The following is an 11257-nucleotide window of genomic DNA, read 5'->3' on the forward strand; positions in this document are numbered from 1 at the left end:
AAGGCTGGTAGGCTGGCAGGATGGAGACTGGGGCAGAGTTGATGTTGCGGCTATGACTCTGAAGGCAGTCTGGAGGGAAAATTCCTTCTTTCTTGGGCCACCTTGATCTTTTTCTCTAAAGGCCTTCAGCTGATTGGATGAGGCCCACCCACATTATGGAGGATTATCTGCTTTACTGGAAGTTTACTGGTTTTAATATCAATCTCACCCACCAAAATACCTGCATGTTGACATCTAGACTGATATTTAACCAAATATTTAAGTACCATGGCCTAGCCATGTTGGCACCTAAAATTAACCATCACAGGTGGGGAGCAGTGATCTGTGGCAAATATGAACCCCAGAGCCAAGATGTTTGAGCTGAAGTACTATCCTTAACTGACTTCAGCTATCATACTGCTTAGGTTTTGACTGGGTTTTGTTCATAATTTTTTAAAACCCACATACCTTTTAGGCAGTTTGACTACTCAGATGAACTAAGATTATTAAAACAAAATAAAACCATAGTGAAAAAATGTAGCCTGTGAGTTCTTAGCAGCAAAGATAAGAACAACTTCAGGAAGTGAGGTCTTTTTGCCTGAGTGACTATTTTACCTAATCCCAGCTCGAGGATGAGCCATTATTTTAAAAATAAAGAAAAAGCTTTGTATGTTTCCCTTCTAGTCCCTGTCACTGTGGAACTTACTCATAGCAAGAACAGGGTTATTTAAAACAGCTGTTGGGATATTTTTTGGAAGGTGGAAATTATTTTCTAGACAAAATTGGAAAACATTTTTATTATAATCATTCCAAAATAACCCTTTCCCCAGGTGGCATCTGCAATCGAATAAATTTTATCTTTCACCCATGAAAATGGTCCCTCAGATCCTCAATCAGGATCATGCCTCCCTGCCCAGGCTCCTCTCCTAATTTTAAGGTGTTGGAAAACAGAGAGGTTTGTTTCTCCACCAACCTTCACCCACCAGACCTGGTATTTGGGAGAAAGCTGTGCTGGACTGAGAAAGTGATCTTTAGCCAAGGAATCCAGCTGAGAGAACTGCCTATGACAGAGCCTACTGGTTGGTCTCCTTTCATCCTAGTAACAGGACTCCGATTTTATTTGGGGTGGCAAAGTGCCCAGCCAAAGGACAACACTTGCTAGTCAAAAGATGAGCCCTGCTTTGTCTATTTCCCCTTGCTCCTGGAACACAGATGTAATGGTTGGCATCCTAGTGGTCATAATGAATTAGGAGGTAACCTTGAGGTTAGCAATCAGACACAACAGAACTTCTTCATAAAGTCACAGTACCTGCTGTAGATTCCCTACCTCCCAAGCTCTTTTATGTCAGAGAATAAACCTTTGTGTTTTTAAAACCACAGTAGTTAGATCTCTTTTTTCTTGCAACACAGTTTTGTCCATACTAAATCACTAGCCCAGGAAGTGATCAAACACTAAGCTTCCTTTGTATGCTTCATTGAAGGGTAAGAGACCACAGAATCAATATAATTTTTTTAAAAGATTTTATTTTTAAGTAATCTCTACACCCAACATGGGGCTTGAATTCACAACCCCGAGATCAAGAGTCACATATTCTACTGACTGAGGCAGCCAGGCGCCCGAGAATCCATACAATTTTGAAATCCATTAGGATTTGATATATAGGACAATTTAAAATAGCCCAAAGAAAGAAAGGAAGTTGTTGGTCCTTATTACCTATAACCATAACATAAAGAATCTATTAGACCTGGAAAAGTACTTTAGAAATGCCAGTCTCAATTTCTACCCCACCATTCATTTCACAGATGAGGAAACAGAGGCCCAAAGTTTAATACAGCAGAGATTCTCAATAACGGGCCAGAACCTGAACACAAATCTCCCATTACCCGTCCATTACCCCATGGTTATTTTCCACTCTCGATCTACAAACGGAGGCATAAGCTGACATAATCTGGATATTTTACATAATAGTGAAAGAAACTAGAAACCATTGCACACACTAGAGTAGTGTTCATCTGGATACCATTTTGTCTACTTTGTAATGTAGCTTTGCCCAATTTACAGATAGAATAATCTGATCTCACACAACAGTGATCATTCCACATTTGAGTAACACAGAACAGTCCTCACCCAGTGTCTAAAGCCTTTTGATGTCCCACTTTTGGCTTTTAGTGCCAATTCTTGTTAGCTGGAGACAAATTATCTACAGGCCCAGCAAAGAAAGGGGCCCATTTGGCAACTGTTCATCCTTGTCGGATTGGAAGCCATTTGGCGAAGGCATTTTAATGAGGCAGTGGGAGAGCTGCCACATTTAGAAGCAGCTCCTAAATGGGAAGCAGAGACTTTTAAGACCAACTGAAATTCTTGGTGCTTGTGTTGTTTACCATTTAAAAGACAGCCCCAGTGATTCTTCTCCAGCCCTCCTTTCGTACTCTAGGCTTTGTAACAGATTCGGAATGGTTCAGTGATTTCTTGAGGCTCATTCCTTAGCAGTTCTCGTTGTACTTCTGACTGCACGGTTTTCAGACAGAGCATGGGTCCTTTGATCATGCTTTAATGAACTCAAGCTATGTACCATATAAATGGTGATTGTTTTGATTATTTTCTTCAGTGTTTCCACAAGTGCTAAGAGACAACACATTTTAACACATTTTAATGGAGGTCTTTAGAATTCATGAATTTTATTTTATTTTATAATTTCTTTTTATTATGTTATGTTAGTCACCATACAGTACATCATTAGTTTTTGATGTAGTGTTCCATGATTCATTGTTTTCATATAGTACCCAGTGCTCCATGCAGAACGTGCCCTCCTTAATCCCCACCACCGGGCTAACTCATCCCCCCACCCCCCTCACCTCTAAAACCCTCAGTTTGTTTCTCGGAGTCCATAGTCTCTCATGGTTCGTTTCTCCCTCCGATTCCCCCCACCTTCATTTTTCCCTTCCTTCTCCTAATGTCCTCCATGCTGTTCCTTATGTTCCACAAATAAGTGAAACCATATGATAATTGACTTTCTCTGCTTGACTTATTTCACTTAGCATAATCTCCTCCAGTGCCATCCACGTTGATGCAAATGTTGGGTATTCATCCTTTCTGATGGCTGAGTAATATTCCATTGTATATATGGGCCACATCTTTATCCATTCGTCTTTTGAAGGGCATCTCAACTCCTTCTACAGTTTGGCTATTGTGGACATTGCTGCTATGAACATTGGGGTGCATATGGCCCTTCTTTTCACTACATCTGTACCTTTGGGGTAAATACCCAGTAGTGCAATTGCTGGGTCATAGGGTAGCTCTATTTTTAACTTTTTGAGGAAGCTCCACACTGTTTTCCAAAGTGGCTGTACCAACTTGCATTCCCACCAGCAGTGTAAGAGGGTTCCCCTTTCTCCACAACCTCTCCAACATTTGTTGTTTCTTGTCTTGTCAATTTTTGCAATTCTAACTGGTGTAAGGTGGTATCTCAATATGGTTTTTTTTTTTTTAAAGATTTTATTTATTTATTTGAGAGAGAGAGAGAATGAGAGATAGAAAGCATGAGAGGGAAGAGGGTCAGAGGGAGAAGCAGACTCCCTGCTGAGCAGGAAGCCCGATGTGGGACTCGATCCCAGGACTCCAGGATCATGACCTGAGCCGAAGGCAGTCGCTTAACCAACTGAGCCACCCAGGCGCCCTCTCAATATGGTTTTGATTTGAATTTCCCTTATGGCTAATGATATTGAACATTTTTTCATGTGTCTGTTAGCCATTTGTATGTCTTCTTTGGAGAATTGTCTGTTCATGTATTCTGCCCATTTTTTGACTTGATTATTTGTGTTTTGGGTGTTGAGTTTGAGAAGGTTTTTTTAAGATTTTTATATATTATTTTATATATATATATATATTTGGAGACACAGTGAGAGAGGGACTACAAGCAGGGGGAGTGGGAGAGGGAGAAGCAAGCTTCCCGCTGAGCAGGGAGCCCAATGCAGGACTCGATCCCAGGACCCTGGGATCATGACCTGAGCCGAAGGCAGACGCTTAAGGACTGAGCCACCCAGGTGCCCTGAGTTTGAGAAGTTTTTATAGATCTTGGATAGATGTATAGATCTTGGATACCAGCCCTTTATCTGTAGTGTCATTTGCAAATATCTTCTCCCATTCCATGGGTTGTCTCTTTAATTTGTTGACTGTTTCTTTTGCTGCGCAGAAGCTTTTTACCTTGATGAAGTCCCAGAACTTCATTTTTGCTTTTGTTTCCCTTGCCTTTGGAGATGTGTTTTGAAAGAAGTTGCTGTGGCTGATGTCGAAAACGTTACTGCCTATGTTCTCCTCTAGGATTTTGATGGATTCCTGTCTCACATTGAGGTTTGTCATCCATTTAGAGTTTATCTTGTGTATGAAAAGCCCACAGCGAATATCATTCTCAATGGGGAAAAGCTGAGAGCCTTTCCCTTAAGATCAGGAACACGACAAGGATGCCCATCTTCGCCACTATTGTTCAACATAGTACTGGAAGTCCTAGCAACAGCAATCAGACAACAAAAATAAATAAAAGGTATTCAAATTGGCAGAGAAGAAGTCAAACTTACTCTCTTCGCAGATGACATGATACTTTATGTGGAAAACCCAAAAGACTCCACCCCCAAATTACTAGAACTCATACAGCAATTCAGTTATGTGGCAGGGCAGAATGCAAAATCAATGCACAGAAATCAGTTGCTTGGGGGCAGAGCAAGATGGAGGAGGAGTAGGAGACCTAGATTTCGTCTGATCTCAGGAATTCAGCTGAATAGGGATCAAACCATTCTGAACACCTACGAACTCAACAGGAGATCGAAGAGGAGAGTAGCAACAACTCTCTGAACAGAGAAGTGACCACTTACTGGAAGGTAGGACATGCGGAGAAGTGAATCCGAGGCGATATTCGGGAGGATGGACGGCGGGGGAGGGGGCCTCCGTCGGCCGCTTCTGGCAAGTGATAGAACCGCGGAGCACAAAATCGGAACTTTGAGAAGTTGGCTCCGCTGAGGGACGTCGCTCCAGTGGCTAAGCAGGGGGTGGAATCCTCCCGGGACAGTGTGGTCTCAGGACCCTTGGGGTCACAGAAAGACCGGGGGTAACTGAGTGCAGCAGAGCTCCCAGGTATCGGAGCGGGGAAGCCGGCTGCAAAGACAGAGCTGAGGCGTGGGCTCTCAGCTCGGGGTTGCCATAAACTGTGATCCGCGGCCCAGTCGGGCCACTGCTCCTCCAGCAGGGACCCAACAAGCGGCAGAGCCGGGGAGACTCCCCTTTCTCCCCCAGGAGGAGTGGCACAGGAGTGCACCACAGGGATCTGCTGGGTTTGGAGACTCCACACGGCGTCAGGTGCCAGAGATACAAACGCTCGGTCACAGGCCGGGTGAGCACGGAGTGCGGCCGGAGACCAGGGACACGGGAGTGACTGCTTTTCTCTGGGGGCGCACTGAGGAGCGGGGCCCCGAGTTCTCAGCTCCTCCGGGTGGAGATTGGGAGGCCACCATTTTCGCCTTGGTCCTCCAAAGCTGTACCGAGAGCTTGCAGGGAACAAAAGCTCCTGAGAGCAAACCCGAGCAGCTTGCTTAGACCAGACTGACAAAGGCGGGGCAATTCAGCCACCGGCAAAGACATTTGGAAACCACGGCAACAGGCCCCTCCCCCAGAAGATCAGCACGAACAGCCAGCAAGCCAAGACCAAGTTTACCGATCAAGGAGAACGGGAGAACTCCAGTGCTAGGGGAATACTGCACATAGAATTCATGGCTTTTTTTTACCATGATTCATTAGTTCATCAAAGTCAATTTTTTTAACTGTTTTTTTTTTTAATTTTTCTTTTTCCCTTTTTCAACCAACATCTTATCAATCCCTTTTTTAAAAAAAACATTTTTTATTTTTCATTTTTAGAGTCATATTTTATCCCTTCATAGTAGTTACCTTATTTTTGGCATATATTTATAAGTTGTTCTCTCTTTAAAATTTTGAGATACAGTTAAATATACCCTAAATCACTAGTATATGGCTTTGTTCTACTCTCCTGCCTGACCACATTCTCCCTTTTTTCTTTTTTTTTAAATCTTCTTCTTTCTTTTTTCAAACAACTTATCTTATCAATTCCTTTTATAAAATTTTTTATAATTTTCATCTTTACAGTCATCTTCCATCCCTTCATTGTATCGACCCTTATTTTGTACATATATGTCTTTCTTCCTTTAAAATTTTAGGAGGCACTTTTTTCTAACAGACCAAAATACGCCCAAAATCTAGTGTGTGGCACTGATCTACGCACTAGCCTGATCATATTTGATCATATTCTGCTTTTTTTGTATTGTTCTGTTTTTGTTTTTATCTTTTTTTTTTCTCTTTCTTTTTTCTTTCTTTCCCTTTCTTTTCCCCTGGTTTCAGGTCTTTTCTGATTTGTATACAGTATATTTGCTGGGGACGTTGTTAACCTGTTAGCATTTTGTTCTCTCATTTATCTATTCTCCTCTGGACAAAATGACAAGACGAAAAAAATCACCTCAGCAAACAGAACAAAAGGTAGTACCGTCAGCCAGGGACCTACTCAATACGGACATTAGTACGATGTCGGACCTAGAGTTCAGAATCATGACTTTAAAGATACAAGCTGGGCTTGAAAAAAGCGTGGAAGTTATTAGAGAAACCCTTTCTAGAGAAATAAAAGAACTAAAATCTAACCAAGTCAAAATCAAAAAGGCTATTGAAGAGGTGCGATCAAAAATGGGGGCGCTAACTGCTAGGATAAATGAAGCAGAAGAGAGAATCAGCGATATAGAAGACCAAATGATGGAAAATAAAGAGGCTGAGAAAAAGAGAGATAAACAACTACAGGATCACGAGGGCAGAATTTGAGAGATAAGTGATATGATAAGATGAAACAACATTAGAATAATTGGGATCCCAGAAGAAGAAGAAGAAAGAGAGAGGGGCAGAAGGTATATTGGAGCAAATAATAGCAGAGAACTTCCCTAATGTGAGGAAGGAAACAGGCATCAAAATCCAGGAGGCACAGAGAACTCCTCTCAAAATCAGTAATAATAGGTCAACACCCCGACATCTAATAGTAAAACTTACGAGTCTCAGAGGCAAAGAGAAAATCCTGAAAGCAGCTTGGGAGAAGAGATATGTAACCTACAATGGTAGAAATATTAGATTGGCAACAGACCTATCCACAGAAACCTGGCAGGCCAGAAAGGACTGCCAAGATATCTTCAGAGCACTAAACAAGAAAAATATGCAGCCAAGAATACTATATCCAGCTAGGCTGTCATTGAAAATAGAAGGAGAGATCAAAAGCTTCCAGGACAAACAAAAACTAAAGGAATTTGCAAACACGAAACCAGCCCTCCAAGAAATATTGAAAGGGGTCCTCTAAGCAAAGAGAGAGCCTAAAAGCAGCATAGATCAGAAAGGAACAGAGACAATATACAGTAACAGTCACCTTACAGGCAATACAATGGCACTAAATTCATACCTTTCAATAGTTACCCTGAATGTAAATGGGCTAAATGCCCCAATCAAAAGACACAGGCTATCAGATTGGATTCAAAAACAAGACCCATCCATATGCTGTCTGCAAGAGACTCATTTTAGACCCAAAGACACCCCCAGATTGAAAGTGAGGGGGTGGAAAATGATTTACCATGCTAACGGACACCAAAAGAAAGCTGGGGTGGCAATCCTTCTATCAGACAAATTAGATTTTAAACCAAAGACTGTAATAAGAGATGAGGAAGGACACTACATCCTACTTAAAGGGTCTATCCAACAAGAAGATCTAACAATTGTAAATATCTATGCCCCTAACATGGGAGCAGCCAATTATATAAGGCAATTAATAACAAAAGTGAAGAAACACATTGACAACAATACAATAATAGTGGGGGACTTTAACACCCCCCTGACTGAAATGGACAGATCATCTAAGCAAAAGATCAACAAGGAAATAAAGACTTTAAATGACACACTGGACCAAATGGACTTCACAGACGTATTCAGAACAATCAACCCCAAAGCAACGGAATACACATTGTTCTCCAGTGCCCATGGAACATTCTCCAGAATTGACCACATCCTAGGTCACAAATCAGGTCTCAACCGGTACCAAAAGATTGAGATTATTCCCTGCATATTTTTGGACAACAATGCATTGAAACTAGAACTCAATCACAAGAGGAAAGTAGGAAAGAACTCAAATACATGGAGGCTAAAGAGCATCCTACTAAAGAACGAATGGGTCAATCAGGAAATTAAAGAAGAATTAAAAAAATTCATGGAAACCAATGAAAATGAAAACACAACTGTTCAAAATCTTTGGGATACAGCAAAGGCAGTCCTGAGAGGAAAGTATACAGCAATACAAGCCTTTCTCAAGAAACAAGAAAGGTCTCAAATACACAACCTAACCCTACACCTAAAGGAGCTGGAGAAAGAACAGCAAAGAAAGCCTAAACCCAGCAGGAGAAGAGAAATAATAAAGATCAGAGCAGAAATCAATGAACTAGAAACCAAAAGAACAGTAGAACAGATCCACGAAACTAGGAGCCGGTTCTTTAAAGAATGAACAAGATTGATAAACCCCTGGCCAGACTTATCAAAAAGAAAAGAGAAATGACCCAAATCAACAAAATCATGAATGAAAGAGGAGAGATCACAACCAACACCAAAGAAATACAAACAATTATAAGAACATATTATGAGCAACGATTTGCCAGCAAATTAGATAACCTGGAAGAAATGGGTGTATTCCTAGAGATGTATCAACGACCAAAATTGAACCAGGAAGAAATAGAAAAACCTAAACAGACCTATAGCCACTAAGGAAATTGAAGCAGTCATCAAAAATCTCCCAACAAACAAAAGCCCAGGGCCAGATGGCTTCCCAGGGGAATTTTATCAGACATTTAAAGAAGAATTAATACCTATTCTCCTGAAACTGTTCCAAAAAAATAGAAATGGAAGGAAAACTTCCAAACTCATTTTATGAGGCCAGCATTACCTTGATCCCAAAACCAGACAAAGACTCCATCAAAAAGGAGAATTACAGACCAATATCCTTGATGAACATGGATGCAAAAATTCTCACCAAAATACTAGCCAATAGAATCCAACAGTACATTAAGAGGATCATTCACACGACCAAGTGGGATTTATCCCTGGGCTGCAAGGATGGTTCAACATCCGCAAATCAATCAATGTGATACAATACATTAAGAAAAGAAAGAACAAGAATCATATGATCCTCTCAATAGACGCAGAAAAAGCATTTGACAAAGTACAGCATCCTTTCTTGATCAAAACTCTTCAGAGTATAGGGATAGAGGGTCCATACCTCAATATCATAAAAGCCATCTATGAAAAACCTACACCGAATATCATTCTCAATGGGGAAAAGCTGAGAGCTTTTCCCCTAAGGTCAGGAACACGGCAGGGATGTCCACTATTACCACTGCTATTCAACATCGTATTAGAAGTCCTAGCCACAGCAATCAGACAACAAAAAGAAATCAAAGGCATCCAAATCGGCAAAGAGGAAGTCAAACTCTCACTCTTTGCAGATGATATGATACTGTATGTGGAAAACCCAAAAGACTCCACCCCAAAACTGCTAGAACTCATACAGGAATTCAGTAAAGTAGCAGGATATAAAATCAATGCACAGAAATCAGTGGCATCCCTATACACCAACAACAAGACAGAAGAGAGACAAATCAAGGAGTCGATCCCATTTACAATTGCACCCAAAACCATAAGATACCTAGGAATAAATTTAACCAAAGAGGCAAAGGATCTGTACTCAGAAAACTATAAAATACTCATGAAAGAAATTGAAGAAGACACAAAGAAATGGAAAAATGTTCATGCTCATGGATTGGGAGAACCAACATTGTGAAGATGTCAATGTTACCTAGAGCAATCTACACATTCAATGCAATCCCCATCAAAATACCATCCACTTTTTTCAAAGAAATGGAACAAAGAATCCTAAAATTTGTATGGAACCAGAAGAGACCCCGAATAGCCGGAGGAATAATGAAAAAGAAAAGCAAAGCTGGCGGCATCACAATCCCGGACTTCCAGCTCTATTACAAAGCTCTCATCATCAAGACAGTATGGTACTGGCACAAAAACAGACACATAGATCAATGGAACAGAATCGAGAGCCCAGAAATGGACCCTCAACTCTATGGTCAACTCATCTTTGACAAAGCAGGAAAGAATGTCCAATGGCAAAAAGGCAATCTCTTCAACAAATGGTGTTGGGAAAATTGGACAGCCACATGCAGAAGAATGAAACTGGACCATTTCCTTACACCACACACAAAAATAGACTCCAAATAGTTGAAAGACCTCAATGTGAGACAGGAGTCCATCAAAATCCTAAAGGAGAACACAGGCAGCAACCTCTTCGACCTCAGCCGCAGCAACTTCTTCCTAGAAACATTGCCAAAGGCAAGGGAAGCAAGGGCAAAAATGAACTATTGGGATTTCATCAAGATAAAAAGCTTTTCCACAGCAAAAGAAACAGTCCACAAAACCAAAAGACAACCGACAGAATGGGAGAAGATATTTCCAAATGACATATCAGATAAAGGGCTAGTATCCAAAATCTATAAAGAACTTATCAAACTCAACACCCAAAGAACAAATGATCCAATCAAGAAATGGGCAGAAGACATGAACAGACATTTTTCCAAAGAAGACATCCAAATGGCCAACAGACACATGAAAAAGTGCTCAACATCGCTCGGCATGAGGGAAATCCAAATCAAAACTTCAATGGGATACCACCTCACACCAGTCAGAATGGCTAAAATTAACATGTCAGGAAACGACAGATGTCAGCGGGGATGTGGAGAAAGGGGAACCCTCCTACAGTGTTGGTGGGAATGCAAGCTGGTGCAACCACTCTGGAGAACAGTATGGAGGTTCCTCAAACAGTTGAAAACAGAGCTACCATATGATCCAGCAATTGCACTACTGGGTATTTACCACAAAGATACAAATGTAGGGATCCGAAGGGGTACGTGTACCCCAATGTCACCCACAAAATGAAGTCTCAGCATCAACAACCTTTTAACAAAAGAAATATTTTGCAAAAACCCAATGTACAAAACAGGTAAGAGCAGAGTGCTCTGGTGGAGGAGGGGCAAAGGGGCCTGGTGCTTAACGCTCATGGTCGTGCTCTTCCCTCATGGATCAATAGCTCCAAGCCGCCATCCGTCTACACCTTGTGTGCCGGCCGTCTCACCGCGTGCC

Source organism: Zalophus californianus, chromosome 9, assembly GCF_009762305.2.
Source record: "Zalophus californianus isolate mZalCal1 chromosome 9, mZalCal1.pri.v2, whole genome shotgun sequence".
NCBI classification, from domain to species: Eukaryota; Metazoa; Chordata; class Mammalia; order Carnivora; family Otariidae; genus Zalophus; species Zalophus californianus.